Raw genomic sequence first — 18,850 nt, 5'->3', positions numbered from 1 at the left:
TTTGTGGTATAAGCTAAGCCAAAGCCGGCAGCTCCAGGAAATGCTGGACAACCACGAAATACAACCTATAGTGCTGAAAAGAAATAAAACGCTTTCAGACGACACGATGCCACTGCTAAAACCTAAGATACAGAAAATGCTTTTGTCTCGCCATCTTTTTGGAGAGTTTGGCCTCAGCACAGCAAAGCACTTACATGCATACTTGGGAATAAGCTTTTTTGTACAGAAAAACAGAGAGCACCAGGAACGCTGGGACCTTGTTCCAAACAATTTGTTTCTTGGAATTCAATTTGTTCTGATCAACTTTTAAGTGATTTGCACCATGGCTGCTGCATTAACTCATCCTTTCTTAGACATGGGAGGCACCAAGCAAGAGAGGAGCACCTTGAAGATCCTACCCAAGGGAAGCACTTTCCTTCAGTGCTTTCCAAAAGGACAAATTTGTGACTACCTGGCTTCCCTAAAACACAGCTGAAATGATTCAGTTCTCAAGAGAAGCTGGTCCTATCTTACAAAACTCAAAGCTTTTCACTACTGGGCTGCTAGTTGACCATTTCTCCCCTTTCAAGAGACAGGGGCACACATTGACAGAGATAGAAAACCCTATGAGCAGGGTACAGAGCAGAAATCTCAAGAAACCTGCCCAAAAATAAATAATCAAGGTTCAAATTCACAAGATTTTATCACAATTTTATCATCAGTGAGACCTAAGAGATGCGCTTCTTAATCAGGATGTTTCTAAATACAGTCTTGCCTCAGAAGAAAGAAAAGGAAAAGCTGCAGGTGGATTTGCAGGATTCATTATCAAGGACTTCGTAGCCTTAATCTAACAGCTGGGTAGCGCAGCTCACGGATTTGTCTTTCAGTTGCTTCAAGCACGGAACAAGATCCCACCATGCAAAACATCAGCAGTTCCCCAGTTACTCCCCACTATAGCGGCTCTGCTGTTTTCAAACTACTGCACATAATTACCGCTGCAGTCTAACACGTGGCTTTCTTAAACATTTAAGGGTAGCTCAGCAAAGGAGGCGTGCACACTAATTAGGAAGCAAGGTAAACGAGCTGGCACGACTTGCGGTCTGTCGCAGGTGACGCCGTTCCCAGGTAGCTTGCAGGCATCTCCTGCATCCCAGACACGGCGCGGCAGTGCAGAGGTGCCCACAGGATCCTCTGTACGAGCCCATCTTGGAAAGCTGGATGGCACAGAAAGAGCCCACAAATGTGCTCCTTTTGGCCAAAAGCAGCAGGGACCTGCAGCCAAGGCTGGCTGCAGGCAGGTGAGCGCTGCAGGGCACCCTCAGGAAGTCCCTGCTTTGATTTTGCCTTTGGAGGCGCATGCTGCGACACATCCGCTTTCCCTGTTTGGGTGGGAACACGTTTTGCATCGGTGGTGTTGCCTCCATAGGGGCCTTGGCGTGTAAACTGAAGGCTGGTCCTAGCAAGAGATTATTATTACTTATGTGTTCAGTCTGCACCAACATCACGAGCAGAGGCAGCAGATTTTTATCTTTGGTGAAGGAGGCAAAAGGAAACAGGACTTTGTAATGAAGAATCACCAAAGACCCTTTGCCATTTTGATTATCAGCAAAGATTGCAGTTTATTTTGCGTTCAGAGAGAAGCACTTTTTTTGGTAAACTGTTTTTCTCTAAGTTGAGCAGGGTGCCCTTAAAGTCTGAGCAGTTCACGCATCCCTGATGAACACGCTTCCTCCTCGCTATTTCCTTTGCAGTGATTTCAGTGCTTTTACATAGTAACACACGGGTGAATGAAGATTTGTAGGGGGGAGGATCTGTTTAAAGCATCCATTCTGCAAAATCTTTGTGCTCAAACATTCACTCCCTCTGCTTGAGGTCCTACTCTGAGCTGAAGTTCGTCGCTTCCAGATTTGAAGTGCTCACAACATGGTTTTTCAGGCAGCCTCAGACTGTAAAAATGTCTACAGCTGGAAGGAGCCCCCATGCAAACATGGGAGCTTTTCCCTCTGAAGCATTGAGCCTCAGGTAGCAAAAATCAGAGCAGCACCAATGACAGATCTAGCCTCATTTCCCCCACCTCTGGACCTCACTTGCTCTCTCTGTGTGACAGAATAAATATCTGTCATCATTCAGTAAGCACAAGTAGCACATTTTCTGGAAGAAGTAAAAAGGTCTTCCAGTACTTCCAGCACTTTGAAGGTGATAGGGAAGACAGACTACAGCCTTCTGATCCTACCTAATACCCCCCAGCAATCACCCGGGTATCAGCCAGGCCTTTAGGAGGTGGTTTTAGAGTGCAGAGCACTAGGGAGGGTCTGGACTGTCTGGGCCAAACGAGGCCGGCATCCAGTGCTGGAGAGGAAGGAATGGAAAGGGAAAAGCTTCGAAATGGCTATTCTGGACTCAAAGGAGCCCAGGGAGGTGTCAGACCACCAAGAACTAGAGATGGCCAGAGAGACTGCCTTGATTCATGTGAAATGAGGCACCAGAAAGGACCCCCCAAAGAAGAGCTGCAAGACCAAGGCCGCTCCTGCTAGTTTATTTATGACAACCAACAACAGCACATTTTTTCTTATCCAGGGACTTCCCAGGGATCTATTTATAATTTTGAAAACATTCCAGGACAAGCGTATGAGTATACAAAAGCTACACCACTTTTTAAGGCCAGAAAACATCGCGTCTTGCCTTTGATTTACTCATCAGCAATACTTCCCATCACAGAAAGACAACAGAGCTTTGCACTGAAACTATCAATTTTAAAAAGTGGCTAGAAAAGTGTCTTTCTTGACCTTTTCTCTATTGTGGCAGTAATTTATATCACTCCTGCTGGTACAACTGCACAGTTTGAAAACTGCATCAACTCCATGCTGTTGTTAACAGGCACAGCTGTTTTATTCACGGCACTAGGCTTTGCTCTTGTGTTCATAAAACCGGCCCGCGAGGTGTATGTCACATATGACAGATGTATATGGACTGCCTTTGGTGCTCGAAATAAGAGCCTGTCTCACATGTATGAGTGCTCAACCAAAAAGGCAGTGTATAAATCAAGTACATTGAAGCACACTTGGTAACGTGGGGGAAAACACACATTTCCAACTGGTCTCCAAGCCTGCCCACAACGTTAAAACAAGCAAAAACTGCTCAGGAGAGCTCCAAGCAAATCACAGCTGCTGCTATAAGATGGGCAAGGGCTGGGGAGGCCGAGGTAGCCCCACGCAGCCCTCACTGGCCACGCTGCTCCCCGGCTGCCGCGGGTAATGGGAGAGGCTGCAGGGAAACACGGAAGAGCAGCGCTCCCTGCGTCCCTCTGCTCCCTGCGTCCCTTCGCTCGCCGCGTCCCTCCGCTCCCCGCGTCCCTCCGCTCCCCGCGTCCCTCCGCTCCCCTGTCCCTCCGTGGCGCTTCCTGCGCTCCGGCCGGGAAGCCGAGGGGGAGGGAACGGCCGGCGAGCAGCAACTTTAACTCTCACACGGGCACTGTCGAAGCCCAGCGCGCCGCCTACTTTAACCAAGGGTATTTCCAGACGTTCTTCCTTTTATTTGCAAATGTTCCTCTCCTTCCCTTGGATCGCAACCGGAATTCCCTGCCTGCTTGCTTAATAGACATTCACAGGCAGCTTCCCATTAGCACTGAAGTGGCTTTACATGATGCTAAAGGTATTTAAAACAGCAGTAAATAATAATTACACCCACTTTGTAATAATGACCCAATGTTAATGAGAATCAGGCTCCCAGTTACATTCTGCCTTTGAAGGAATGCATTTTTTCCTTCCCACTGCCCTCCTAATTCCCTTTCTCCCCAAAGGAAGGAAAGGGACGGGTCACAAACACACTGCTCTGCTGAGTGAGCCTCAGCTAAGCAACACATGCATGAAAGTTCTCAGTTAAATCACAACACTGCTCTTGGACAGAAATATCACAGGTATCACAGAACGGTTAAGCTTGGAAGGGACCTCTACAGATCTTTCTAAAGAGCAGAACTCTGCCATGTTTTTAGGGGGGGCAGAATTAAGAAAGAGGACCGGTAGGGATGGTGGTGAACTTCCAAACTCGGGAGTTTCGGCTGGAAGGGGCAGTTTGTTCTTCCAGAGCAAAATCTTTGCAGACAGCAGGACGACATTTGGCTGTGGGGATGTTGTGCAACGACGGGTGCCGGGGCAGGGAGGAAAGCGAAACATGACGCGTATTTGGAAGGCAGCAGAGAAAGGGCATGTCTCGCATTAGACCTATCTGCTTTGGCAGCATTGCTGCAACCATCATGAACTTGTTTTGATCCCTAAATATAGCAGGGAGAAGGATCCCTGCTGCTAGGGGCTCCCTCCAGCAGCGCTTGCTGCTCCGTTTGACCCAGCAAGAGGGAGAACACAAAAGATTCACCAAGCCAATGGCCAGCGAAGCTTGCCCAAATTTAAATGATAAGTCCTAGCCTCACAGCTGCAAACTCATCTGCATCTCTCTCAAGCATGTCCCATTCAGTCCTGAGCAGTGCAAACCATGGCTTTTCCCCTCAGCTCGAACCTGGAAAGGCTGCATCTCCAAAGAGTAAGATTTTTACATTTACACATTTTTTTTGCTGAAAATCCTCCCTCAGAAATGCTGGTGAGGGTCTGCTTTCTACATCTTTCTGTCCTATGTGCTTTAAAAAAGGGCCTTTCAGCAGTGTCACCTCTCACGTTAATTATCCAGGACACTCTGCTTCCGCAAGCCAGAACTCCCCTGGGATAACTCAGTGGCCTCTCAGCACTGTGCTGTAAAGTAAAGCACCTTCCTTTACTCTTTTTAGGACAAATAAAAATGTTTTCCTCTTTGCTTTCAATTAGCTAGTCACTTTAAAAAAAAAATCCTAACATAAGCCTAAATCTCTAATTTACAGCATTGTTGCAAGGCTGTAGAAGAACTTTTTTTGTGTGCATTAGACACCAGGCCAAATCCTCTTGCTCTTATTAGCACTGCTGCCAGAGAAGCCCAAATTGCACGTGGAAAATTGCGTATAGGAAAAGAATACAGCTGCTAAACAGCAATCCATTCGAGTAAACTGTTATTATACAGAAGAGTTACATCGACAAAGCAAGACTCCAAAGCAGAAAGAGGTGGGAATAAAGGGTGTCTTACTGGTCCCACGCGTCCCCTTTTGCACGGGCAGGGTGCTACGCTCTTCTCCTCCGCACCTGCATCCCAGAGCCGCTGGGCTGCTCCCTGCTATGACCAGGATTTCTTACGATGGAGACACAACAGGACAAACGCCCGCGAGCCCCGCGCGTGTCCCTCGCCGAGAGGCAGCCGCAGCAGCGAGCACGGTGGTGCTCCGGGACAAGTCGAGTCAAGCACCGGCCGCACAAGCCGACCCAACACACGGCCCCTCGCTTCCCTGCGCTCCTCTGTGTTTCCCAGCTTTCAGAGTCGCCATCCGGGACGAAACTCCAGCAGTAGCTTGGCGTGTGACCTCTAAGCCAAGCCCTTGGAACAGGATATGCCTCAATTTCCTTGCAATTCCCGCGCTGGCTTTTGGCGCAATTGCAGACTGGCTTTTCTGACAACGGGTGCAAAAAGCAGCAGCTAAGAGTGACTCCCGAGCTCGAGATGGGAATCCTGGGAATGAACTGGGAAGAAAACTCAGGCTTCGTTCCTGTTGCAGAACGAAGGCAGCTCTGCCCTCACATCCCTTTTACAACAGCAAGCTCTGCTCTCCGTGTCCCCGGGGTGTTTCATCACCACCATCCCACCCAGCTCTGCGCCTGTAACAACATTCCAAACAATTTATCTGACTCCTCTTAAAAACAAAACAGAACAAGAAAAGTCCCCCTAAACCTGCCAGCCTGCTAATTTGAAACCATTTGTTACTGTCCAACTGGTTGATAAAGTCGGCTGACAATACCAGGAAATACCTGGGATTGATCTTCAGTGTTTATTTTTGTAGCCTGGCTTTTCTCCCAGCTTTTATTTAATAGTTTGCTCTTCCCCTCCTCTCCCAACTTGTTCTCTCTGGGATCAAATTTCAATTTGTTTCACCTCATGGAGCTCAACCTTGGATCCCTGGAGCAGAACTTGAGGAATCAACTCCTGGCTCAGGCAATGGGATCTTTTCATTCCGCTGCTGTCAAATTCTCTCTTTCATCAGGGAGAACAGGAGAAGACGCTGGCGTTTGGCTGAAATCAGGAGTGCCCAGGATCCATTTTACGCTCAGGACTTGCCTCTGCTTCCGATCCCTGCTACAAATTCCTTCAACAAACCCTCCTCCTAAAAACACAGCTTATCTACCTCAGCAAAAGAGTCTTTTTGCTCTAAACTAGCTCTCCACACAGGAAAAACATTATCCTTATCCTGCTTGGCTTACCTGTGCAGATAAGCTAGGCTTTTTCCAGAAGAGTTAGTGCCTTCTTATATTTTCATTCCCCTACATATCTACATCAGCAAGAGCTGAGAGTAGACCAAGTTACAGCTCTTTGTGCAACTCAAAACCACCCCCAGGTCTACCTGGGAGGCTCACTGCAAGTTTTAGATATGGCACTTTAAAGGGTTTCCACATTACATCTGCATATCATTAAATAATCATACGTGCTGCCCTAGGCCGCTGCCAGCACGAAGGGAAGCACATTTACTCCTCCCACGTTTAACCATGCGCTGTGGGTCGAGCGCATGCACGGTGGCCCGGCCAACGTCCAGGAGCTCTGCTGTGTGCCTGGGCTGGGGAAGAGAAGGGAGCAGGGAAGGAGAACACGGATGGAGGTGGAAAAGGAGGTTGAAAGGAGACGAGCACCTACCGGGGACGGTCTACCCGTGAGCGCCAAGCGGGCAGTGTCAGCGCGGGGCAGCGCGGGGTGCGCGGGCAGCACCGTGAGGAGCCTGCAGCCGTCATCACTGCTCCCACCTCCGCCACCAGCCTGACGGGCGACCTTGGAGAAGCCACACTGCAAATCCCCTTGGGCCTCTTATTTATAGCAGAAGGTCATCTCTCCCTGCGGGTCCCAGTCAAAGCCTCGCTGGACGTCGTGACCAGAGGAGGAGGAGGAAGGGCTGAGCTGGGCAGCTCTGCATGTCCGTTTGCAGAAACGCCACTTTATACAGCACAACCCGGCAGGCCGCTCGCTCACTGCGGCCGGCAGGAACGAAGGCAGTGGGAGCCCTCCCGGCATCCGTGCCGGGGATCAGACACTCTGGCTAGGATTCATCTCTCCTGACACTGAGCAGCTACAAGAGATGCCTACCTCTGGGCGCATAGTTTGAGCTCCATACAAGCAGTGGAGAGAAAGAGGCGCTTTTAGGGCAGCTCGTCTGATGTATTTTTAGATGTCCAGTTCAGGGTGCATGAATCATGGTCTAGAAGCACCCATCGCTTTCTAGCGACTATTAAAGGAGCCTGGACCTCCTGAAGATGGCTATTCTGTAGCATGGTGAGACGAATCTCACTCTTTTAAAGTTGGAGGAAAGGAGGAAAACGAAGAAGCATTCCCCTGGGTTTCCAAGTTAGTGAGAAAGACAGTGTCTCTGCCAGAGACATGAGGTTGCGAGCACCTTCCTGTGCTTCCATTCTCCTTTGGAAACATCTTTCAGATAGACAATATACAACTAGCCTTAATGAGAGGACTTAGTTCTGCTAGGGAAACTCCATGTCATCAGTGAGGCTTCAGCTTTCACAAAATATTCTCCAAATGAAACCTCCATGACACGAGAGCTCCCAAGAAACAGGACACACTGTTCACCATCCTCTTTGGGGACTCAATCCCACAGGGGCAGCTCTCTCTTCTCTCCCTGCATCATTTAGATCAACACAAACCCACCCAACATGAAACAAAGTTCCCACTAGCACAAAAGAGCCATTTCTGAAGTTGTTCAATTCCAGTCTTTACAGCCCCGTTATGGCCAGGCACAGGGGCTCTCTGCAGTAGCCCAACAAGACGCGTCCGGGAGCACATTCCCCTCGCTGCTTCTCCTTTGCACTTCATCACTCACCAACTGCTTGTCTTTCTCCTGGCAGCCAGCAAGCCGTAAGACTCCCTAAGGAAATTTTTCTCCTGTAAAATCCACATTTCTGTCCCCTCCCTGTACTTTCATGAGAGCAATTGTAAGCGCTTTGTTTTCCCTGTTAATTGTCACTTCCTTTGATAGAATTTGCAGTCATAAGGCTCAAAAGACTAACATCATTCTTTTCTTTTTCCCCCAATCTCTGGCCACTCAGGACTGTTTGAATCAGGGCTAGCGACTCCTTAAAAGCGTCCCGAGCCAGACAGGGAGGCTGAATTGTGTGCAGAGTTATCAGCAGTCTGCAGGAAGGCCAGAAAGCAAACATGCCTCCCCACAAGAGCGCAGAGCCTGGCGTTGCGTCTGGAGTCAAAACTTTGCCCCACTTCCCCTCCTGTGGGAGATAAGGGGCCCTTCTGCACCAGGCCTTTCCCTGGTGCAACCTGCGTCTCCCTTGCTGCATCCTCGGTTAAGCTAAACATACGTTTCTCCCCACTCCCTGTTCTGTCCCTGTCCTTCAGCATCTCCACAGAAGCAGACGTCTTCCTCTCCTGCTGTGAAGTCCATGATTTTTCCTCTCCTGCTGTGAAGACCATGATTTAGATGCTCCTCAGAGGCTGTCTTCTCCATAGCCTCGCTAGCACATCAAGGGTCTTGCTACCTTTGGCACCATCCCGAGAAGAATGCATAGAATACCCACGTCCTCCAGGAATATACAGAATACCCATGTCCTTCAGAGTGACACTTGTTGCTGACACCCTGTTTGCTCAACAGGACACAAGTCCACCCTGGAAGTCAAGCACATGTTCCAGCCAAGGCCAGCAGAACTATGGGGAACATCCACTCTGTTTTCTGGATTCATAGCCCAGCGGGCACAGGATCTGTGCTACTGTAGCCCTGATTTCCTGCTGCTCCTGGGGAAGCAGCACGTCCTGCCCAGGGCGCACAGAGCTGAACACAGCCTGTCCTTCCCATGGACACGCTACCCAACCAATACTTATGGTCAAGACCAGTGCAGCCACCTCAGGTGAAGAAATGCCTCCAGACCTTATCCAGGTATTGATCCTATAAAGCACAGCTTGAAAAACCAGATAAACCCAACCTCACAGGTCCCATGTGGCCACCTCTGCATCAATTACTGCAATGTTCCACTTCCACGGCACAGGATCTCAGCAATGAGATTTGGGCAAAGGAAGATAAGGCGAGGGATATATGAAATGTCACCTTCCCTTTAATCACATCTTATGGAGCCAGTTCCAAGGTGTTACTCATACAGTGCTCCACACTTCACACGTATAATCCCACCGACTAATCCTGCAACTTGTCCAAACAAGTACGTTGCTAGGAGTGGGCCGTCACAATCCCTGTCTGCAACTCCAGCATTTCTCCAAGTCTGCGAGCAGAGAGGATGTTCTCTCCAACTTCTAAAAGACCTACAACACTTCAAAATAAAACTGCAGGAAACCTAAGGAAAGCATCATGGCAAACATTGCTCATCTTCGTCAAGATGAGGAATTACAGAGCTAATTACAACCCAAGAGGTTCCCCCCAACCTGACTAGGTAACACTGGGTAAACACTTTAGTTGTGGTAAGCAGCAGATAGGCATCTCTTCGCGCATATATAAGAAAACATCTCAGCTTGCAGACTTTTAAAACCGGTGCTCACTATGCCCCAGGGAAGTCAAGAAATGGGGCTGGCCAGCCCAAGCGCTCAGCTTCGCTAGTAGGAGTTTGGATCCTCTCTTCATTTCTCTGTAAACAAAACCCGCCATTGAGAGCCCAGATCTAAAACAGAGCCGCAGTTGCTAAGAAAACATCGCTGCAAACAGATGTCACGGGATGATTCATGGAAAACGGCATATCCCTATGCTACAGATAAACCCAAATGAATGGGGCTCTTTATACCTGCTCTTTCAAGCTGTGCTGCTTCTGCCTTCTTTGGAATTTTTTATTTCATTCATTTCTGTATTCACACAGCACAGACACGCAATGAAGTTACACTCACTGCTTATGGAGTTGATCACTGCAAAGAGATTTTATGATGCTTACAACAAATGCAGGAAAAAGGTTAAACTGTGGCCCGTCTTCCCCTAAAGCAAAGAAGTTGTCAACATGAGAGGCAGCTTTCCCCTGAAACTGCTAGCAGGAAGAACATAACAGTCCACGGCAAAAATTGCCAATCAAGGAAACGTGAGCAATCATTCTTCTGTTACATTTTGCTTATAACACAAAACTTAAAATTAACAGCGACGCAGATAAAGCATTTTCGGCCCATTAGATCACCAGGCAGTAACGCATGCCACTTCTTGAATTACTTTATTGTGTCTCAGCTTAACCTGACACATAACAGCAAGTAGCTCAGTGCCGCTGCAGGCTTGGCATGGCGCTAAGAAAGCCAACTGAACTTCTCGTTTGCTATAATGGAAATTTTGGGCAGATTGAAATAGAGAAAACCATTCCTTTGTCCCCTCTTAAACAACCACGCTCAGTTCAATTAATACAGCAAGATATCCATGGCACTGACAGATACCGTCTTTCCTGGGGGTCTATTTGTAACGTAGTTGTTGTTAAAATAAGGGAACTTTTGATGTGTTTTTTATAGTTAACTAGGACAAAAGGCTGTTATCATTCATCATTATTCATTACAAAGAAGATAAGAAGAAACATCAGTTCTACACTTATGAAGAAAAAGCTGGTGAGTGGGATAAGGAACCTGTCAAGTAGACAGACACAGATTTTGCAGGATCGAACCCTTGCAGGTCCATCCTTGGCTCTGGGGCGGCAGGGCTGCTGCACTGTGAGCACGGGCGCGGAGCGCGAGGGCAGCACACGCCTCAGGCACAGCAGCGCACCAAGCGCTGCGGCGCCCAGCAGCTTCCTCAGCAGCACAGCCCTGCAGGCTCCCTTCTGCACCACCCATGCGTCCCTTGGCATTTCAGGAGCTCTCGGATGCTCTTCCCACCTTCCTTCCCCACAGGAGCTCCAGAAGCAGTCCCTTCCAACAGGGACTTCTCACAACCCCGCTGCCTGCCACCGCAATGAACGGTACGCGCACTGCTCGGCCTTTGGAAATGATAATTAGGCCTGGCCCATTAGCCACTGATGCCCTGCAAGCTATGGCCGTGTAGCTTGGCCAGCGCCTCTTGCTCTGAGCCACAGAACAGCTGCAGACAGGCTAGGAGGCCAGGACGTGGCTCTGCAGGTGCCAGAGGTGGCACGCAACCCTCTTCCAGGCATCCCATTCCAGGCAGCAGCCAAGAAGCACCCAGCAAGCTATGGCCGTGTAGCTTGGCCACCATCCTACACGCGGCAGCTCTCTCTTTGTCTGCCCATCAGGCAGCGAGAGACATCCCCGAAAGCTGAGACTGGGGAAAAAGAAAAGGAATAAGTGACAGAAAGAAGAGGGGCACAGGATAGCAGGGACTTCGGGCAACCCCCAAAGTGAGGCAGAAGAGATATGAGGACCATGTAGTCTCCGCTCTGAGAAGTACTCAAGAGGAAAACCTCTATGTTAAACTTTTTCCTCTGTTCGCACCACTTTGGGATGTGTGCACCTGCTCTGCCTCCAAAACCCTGCAACAGCCCTCAGGCAAAGAGAGGAGAGATGAATCTTGGCGGGTTGGGGGAGGAATTAAGTAAGGAGCCAGAAAGAGGAGCGAGGGCCTTCCCCTAAACCTGTGCCTGCACAGCACCTGAGTCAGTGCCGAGGTCTCGGCGCGCAGCATCCCATGGGCTGCGGTAACACAGTGCTAAAAACTGGTATGAGAAAGCAGGAGCGTTGTGGAGAGTCCTTGACACATGGAAGGAGGGGAAGCTGGCACAGAGGGAGAGTAAAGGGGAAAGTAGCCCACGTATCCTGGAACATAAAGTTAAAGGCTTCAGCAAGCAACATTTTATCTGGTGCAGCCGGAGTGACCTCGCACTGATAATAAAGTAACTGAAGAAATGCCCAAGACTCTTGTGGACTTTTCAGTAAGTTGGTTACACTCCTTTCTGCTTCGGTGGGAACTTTCCCTGAGTAAGTATTCGGGATCGGTTCCCAAATACGTAACCGGAGAGATAAAGGCTCTAAGGAAGGAGCTCCGCCGCCCCGGCTGACAAGCCTGCAGACGGCCGCTCACCTGCGTGCAGTTTGCCGGCCGCTTGCCCCGTCCCACGCGCTGCTCTCCCCGGGGGGCACCGTGGGCCAGCAGCTCCCGTGGAGCTGCGCATCGCCCGGACGGCGGGAGAGGAGCGGCCGGGGGCGGGAGCGCCGGGACCCGCGCGGCGGGAACTCCCGTGCTGCCCGCGCGCCCGCTTGGCACTTTTGTTTGCGCCTCTCCCTGGCGAAGGGCTCGGGAAGGGGGGAAACCGCTGGGAAAGGGAGGAAGAAGAGGGAGAGGAGGGATCTCCCCGCGGGGGAGCCCCGCGGCGGGGGGCGGCGAAGGTGAAGGCGGCGCCGAGGGAACAAAGGCGGCGGCGGCAACAAAGAGCGGCAGGTACCGCGGCGGGGGCAGCGGCGGCGGCCAGAGCCGCTTCCCGCCCGCACGGCCGCTCCCCGCGGCGCCGCCACAAAGACGCGGCCGGGCCGGGCCGGGCCGCGCCGCAAGTTGGCGCGGGCGGGAGGGGAGGCCGCGCGGCCCGCGCAGCGCCGCGCCCCGCGGGGCAGACTCACCGCGGCGGCAGCCCGGGCATCGGCGGCGGCGGGAGCAGGCGGGGAAACGGCGCGGCAGGACGGGAGCGGGGCGGGAAGCGAGGGAAGGAGGGAGGGAGGGAGCGGCCGCTCCCCGCCCCGGCCGGGAAGGCGGCGCGGCCCCCGCTCCGCCCCGCGCCCAGCGGCCCCGCCGGGGCGCCGCGAGGCCCCGCGGCCGCGGCCGCCTTCCCCGCTCCTCCTCTGCCCTCTCGCCGTTCCCTCCGGCCGTGGCTCCTTTCCCACTTTGGCAGCCAGAGGATCCCGCCAACAAGAGCGGTTCCCCGCCGGACACCGCAGACTTCCCCGCCGCCCTTCAGGGCTGGAGCAAGAGCGAGGGGACAGGGTCCAGCTCCGCGCCCGCTCCTCGCTGTGCGCACCGAGAGCTTTGCCCTTCTCCGTGGGTTTCCGTAGGGATTGCCCGGCCTTTTCCCTCCCAGCACTGAACAGGACAGTGCCGCTCGCCCCAAACCTGGGAAAGGGCCAGCCATGCCACAAGCCCTGTGCACGTGGGTGTGTTTTGGAAAGAGTCAAGAGGTGTGTTGGAAATAGTTGGTGTTAATCATCACTAAAACCTAGATATTAATGCAAACAGATCACAATTAAAAATAAAAAGCAAGTGATGGCCACCCTGTCCAGCTCCTCCCTGTGCTCTGCTCCCCTCCACCTCTCACATGGGCCCAAGGAGCCCTTCCCGCAGAACCAGGAGCCACCTGCTCCTGTCTTGCAGCTCGCCTGGCTCTTCATCCCGGTCTGAGGCCCAGAAGCTCATGCACCTTCTGCACGGATCTGGTAGAGGGGACACGTGGCCCCTCCTGCAGCCATCCCAGGCATCCCCCCATTTGGCAAGGATCAGAGCACGAGCATAAATTCAGCAGGCTGCCCAAAGAGGTTGTGGAGTCTCCTTTGGAGATCTTCAAAACCCACCTGGATCCAACCTTGTGCCACATGTGGTCCTGCTTGAGCAGGGGAGTTGGGCTAGATGATCTCTAGAGGTCTCTTCCAACCTCAACCATTCTGTGATTCTGTGAAATGGGGATTAATTATGTGAATGCAGAGTAAATTGGCTTTTTTAACAGGACTTCAAGCCTTTTTTTTTTTTTTTTTTTTTTTGTAGGGGAGGAAATTCCCTACTTGCATTCACCCTGTTTAGTCCTGGATAGCTTTCAATCATACACTTCACAAAGCAGCAACAGAATATAAACATGAGATTGTTTTTACACACGGAGAGGTCAGCTGGCTATCTAAATAAGTAACTTTCCAAGCCACTTCCTCCCTGCACCAATAACTTGCCAGTTTTTCCCTGACATTGTACTGATAAAACACCAACCAACTTAAATGAATAGAAACAAGCAGGGTCCTGTACTAAAAGGCGACAAAGCCAAACGTGGCCCGCTCCTTCCTGCCTGCTTAGTCAAGCCTCTCTTTGTATCTGCAGATGCATCGAAGCAAGCACTGCCAGATTTGCCCCCTGATTTTCTGTAGTGATTTTTGTTTCCGTGCAAGAGTGAACCCAGCACTTTAAGTGCTATTCTAGCAGAAAGTGGAGAATGCAATGTCTTGTGGAAGTGCCAGTTGGAGTTGGTTACATCTGGGCTGCCCTGCCACAGCCAACACCTGCTCCAATTCACACTGTCCTTGCAACAAATCTCTCTGGGGGACAGATTTATAAAAATGTTCTTTTTATGAAGTTACTGGAGGTTTTTTGTTCGTGTTTTTTTTGTTTGTTTGTTTGTTTTGTGTTTTATTGAGGTTTAGTTCATGTCTGTAAAGTGAAAGTGTTGTCTTTCACAGCCCACAAACATAGGTGTAGGCAGAGGGCTGCATTCAGGCTGCCAACTGTTGATTCCCAGCTTGGATGCTACAGCTCCTGAGACACGTACCTTCAAAGAGAAGCAAGAAAGAAGAGAAACCCATTTACTCCCTTTGACTGTCAGATATCAGCTTTGCATTTAGTTAAGGGAGAGAAGTCGATGCAGCAGCTATGTTAAATTACACTGCTTCACGAATTGTTCCAACAACCCGCTTCCTTACTTTGAAACTGCTCCAGAGCCCACCGAAGGCTGTAGAAAGAAAACCTCATGAAGCCTTGATCGTCTGTGCATGCAGAGCACCAGCCACACCGTAGTGCTGCGCGCTTCCCACTGGCTTGACTCCGACTTGGAGTGCATCATTCCAGCCTGCGTAGAGCTGCGGGCGCCTGTCGTGCGTTGTGAAACACAGAGGTCCCACCCCCAGGTGCTTGTTTTCACTAGATTATGCATTTACGATAATTAGCTTGAAAGCACTTCGAAGACACAATGCTAAGTGTTAGCAGTGCTAACAAGTATTATTGGACAGATATAATGCAAGCAATTAAATATTAATACAATCAAGAAACAATGAGGGACACAAAGGCAGAATTAAGTCATGTACATCTACTTTGTATCCAAATCTTCTGGCTGCTAGTTACTCGGCCAGCCAACACGACACTCTCAGAATAAACTGCAATAAACTGTTTGCAGCCCCACAGCTGGGAACAGGTAGGGCCCCAAGTGTGCACAAAACTCCTGGACAGCCACACTGGTGCCAGGGGGGCAAGCAAGCCCTGAGCCACACCGGTGGACAGCGTGAGTTTCACAGGAGGACGTGGCTTCTATAAAGCCAAATTTGTAGGACTTTAACCCAGCACTAAAGAGACCGAATTCCTCACATCTGCTGAGTAGAGTGTTAACTCTGAAGGATAGTGATAGCAGTGTAAACTGTGCATTGGCTTGGATACCCCACGTCTTGTTTATTTTGTGGTCTGCCAGGACAAACCTTTGACCTGGTGGATCCTCCTCCCGCCCCTGCATGAAAGCCATTGCACTGCACTGACACAACCACGTGTACTGGAGCAGGGAGTCAAAAGAAAAATAGCCCAGAAGAATAGTTTGTTTCCAAACAAAACATTGGATCCTACTGAGGATTTGCTTGCAGTACAGACATGCAAACGGGTTTGCCAGCCCGAGCGAGGGGGCAGCAGGATCCGGCACAGGGATGGGAACAAACAGCACAGAGCAGAGAAACAGGACGATTCAGCAAGAGAACAAGGGGCCCACATCGTGCCAGAAGCTTCAGCCTCCCCGCTTGGCTGTGCTCCTCTCACCCCACCCCTGCGAGAGCGGAGGAGTGTGAAAGGCAAGGGAGGAATGAGAGCAATAACTCACCTGTGGGCTCTGCTGGCGCCCGCCTTGCTGGCCCAGCAGCTCGGAGGAAATAAGGCAGCAGTTTTGCAGGTATCATTTCTGGTGGCTGCAGTTTGACCGAGCTCTTTATGCTCCCTCTGTTGTGCTGCTGTAGCTCTTTGTGCAGATGGGTAGTGAAACAGACCAGGAGACTGCTTGAAAAAGCAGCAGCCTCCCCACCTGGCTTGGTTCCCAGGTACAATTCACCTCATCTCCGCAGAAGTGGAACTGGAGAAAGAGTTCCTGAGTGAGAGGATACAGCCAGAAGCAGGAGAACAGGTGTCTGCCCCAGTCCATGGGACCACTGAAAACAAACAAACAAAATGCCTGTAGGGCAGTCCCCGGGGGAGACTTCCTACTACTCAGCACTGGTAGACAAATTGTTTGTCACAATTATGGAGAACAAAAAGGAGGAAAAAGAGGTTGAGTCTGTGCAGGCACGGGCAGTATTTGCATGCATTTATTCCCCTCTGCAAAGTGCGAAAGGAAACCTGAATGTAATCAGGTTTAAATGATCCCTTTTTTTTTCCTCCCACTTAATCTAAACTTCATCTATTATACTGTCCTTAGTGCATAAACCAGCAATCAAGCAAACCACATTGGCATGGACATTGCCTTAAACACCTGACTACTCCTGCTGAAGTCAGTGGAAATACAAAGTTACACACACGTAAATACTTTGTTAAATCATGACCTAACTTATGGATAGAAGCACAAGGCCAAAAGATAAAAACAGGTTAATAATGCCAAAACCTTGGCACATCCATATGAAATCTTCTGGAATACCTTCACAATCAGTAAGCCTACACTTTTAAAAATAAACTCTTAAAAATAATTAAACTCTTAGTCTTGTCCTCGGTTCTGTTTGCCTGCTGATTTTGTCTGTGTTCCTGGCTAAAAGCATGACTAATTGCAGATTTCAGAACTGCAAGTTAGTGCAGGTTAGGCAGCATCTAAAAGATTGCACCATGCATTTACCCTGTATGTATCTGCCTGTGAATGAGGTGTTTGAAGGAGGAACTGTCTTAAGGTAACAAGAAATTGCTGAAAACACCTATCTGTGAACTCCCAACTGCTTCAGAGCCAGAGTACCTGAATGACATAGCTCCCCGTAACAGCCCAGGTTAGCCTGCTGAGGACAGGTACCCACACAGGGCTCATTTTGCTGCCTTTAAAATGCAGGCACTGTGCATGGCTCTCAGCTTTTCATGGATAAGCTAAAGCAAACACCTATTTACCAAGTAAAACACCTTCTTCAGCCAAAACACTTTCCATTCAACATTTTCCCACTTCTCCAAGTGCGCTAATTCCTTGACTACAGGCAAGGTGGTTCTGGTATGCAGAGAGACATAACTTCAGGTTCTGCCTTGGAAATTAAAATGTCACAGCTGAGAATCTTCTGCACTAAACACAGGCTAACTAGAGTCTCTTGAATGACAGGTTTTAATTAATGTACCTCAAATCAGGTACTTAACTGTCTTAGTGGATCCCTCAAAGCCTTGCATGCCTGAGGGGCTTAGGGGACTTAGCAGACTGGGTTTGTAGGAGCTCATACTCTACTGTCCATCCTCAAACAAAGACCTTGACGCAGTTTGAATAATAAATTTGGAGAAGGTTTGGGCCATTATCTTAAGCTCAAAATTTTATACGCTTTTTTTCTATTTGTATTAGTCAGCCAGAAGTATTACCTCTTTATCCTTAGACAGTCCACGAGTGCTACAGCACTTGTACTGCCAACTTGAAGGGAATTGCAGGAAGCTTGTAAGCAGGATCATCAGCTCCATCCTCATGCTCCGCAACCTGCTGGCATCTCAATGCATCCAGAGACAGTGTAGCAGTGAAGCTGGAGGACAGAAATCTGCTAGGCAACCCTGTATACAGCTGATCATAGCAGGAACTGGAGAAACACAGTATAGTGATCAAAAACAGGTCTGAGTTCAGAGACCTGCAGGACATCAGAGGAAATAATAGAGCAAATGCCTAAGCAGCTACTTTGCAAAGCAGCTCCAAAAAGGGAGCTGCAAGCTCCAGATGCTTTTCAAATACAACAGGACTGCAAAAGGCACCCAAAGACTTACATGCTTTTAGGTTGATCATCTCCCCTCACCCTTACAGCCTTTTCTCAGGCCTCAGACAAGGACTGCAGCTTTTTCACTTTGAACAGCAGCTGCTCTAGTCTCTTTACAACTACTCCCTTTCTTGAAACCTCCAGAAAAGGGAAGGAAAAAAAAACTCATTTTTTCCTTAATTACAGGTCTTAATACTTCTAGAACAAACCTAGCATGATAACTGCAGAAACAAAACCAACGCATATCTCTAAAAAAAAATAAAAAAACCTACTAACCTAGGCACCCTTCTTATAGCCTCAGTGATGAGGGCACTCCAGCTTTCAGCACCTGTAAAACATCAGTGGTTTAATTTGCTTGATTTGTCTCTGTTCCACAGCAAGACCTAAATGGTGGCTTATGGTGGCTACAACCCATTTCCAAGAATAACTCAATGGAGATCAAAACTCCCTGAGAACAAGAAGTCCTCAATGGAGGGAAGTGGGGTTACGGCTTCTTTGGAAGTAGGCGTTAGTAATCCCAATCACCACCTTCAAAATTCTTTGCCCTTGGGGCTCAGCCAGCTCCCCGTTCTGTCAACATCTTTACTGCCAACTTTACTAGCAGAGTCACACAAAAGTAAATCTAGTGTGACAAGAGGATTAAGTCCATTCTGTTTTTATGGTCTATGAAAGGTCTGGTGTTACCACGCAGTCATAAATGGCAGGAGAAAAAAAAAAAAAAAAAAGGACTTCTGGCTAGTATTGCATCTTCAGAATTGTAAAGGAAGAAAAAACAAAACAAAAAAATAAATAGTCCCAGAACCTTAGCTGACTTGTAAAGAATATATTCACATAAGGTTTCTAAAACAGAGGCCAAAGTTTGTACCTTGGCAGATGCTAGTTGAGGTATATTAATTTTCTTCTGCAAAATAAGATTAGAAACATTAATTTGTCATGCATTCAAGTTTGGGATTTCATCTGCAAGGGGATTAAA

At 49.4% G+C, this 18,850-nt stretch overlaps 1 protein-coding gene across 1 annotated transcript in view; it reads right to left on the bottom strand.

Annotated features, from left to right (window-relative positions):
- SYNE2 (spectrin repeat containing nuclear envelope protein 2) overlaps nt 1-12,649 on the bottom strand; it is a 161,075-nt gene extending 148,426 nt beyond the window's left edge. Inside the window, exon 1 of the mRNA XM_088539613.1 lies at nt 12,589-12,649. The gene's annotated coding sequence lies outside the window, so the exon portion shown is untranslated. The remainder of the gene's footprint in view (nt 1-12,588) is intronic.
- Nucleotides 12,650-18,850: the final 6,201 nt, after the last annotated feature.

Source organism: Tinamus guttatus, unplaced genomic scaffold (genome assembly GCF_059628265.1).
Source record: "Tinamus guttatus ecotype Peru unplaced genomic scaffold, ASM5962826v1 Tinamus_guttatus_pri_ptg000048l, whole genome shotgun sequence".
In the NCBI taxonomy this organism is placed as follows: Eukaryota; Metazoa; Chordata; class Aves; order Tinamiformes; family Tinamidae; genus Tinamus; species Tinamus guttatus.
This window is presented reverse-complemented; position numbering and strand designations above follow the sequence as displayed.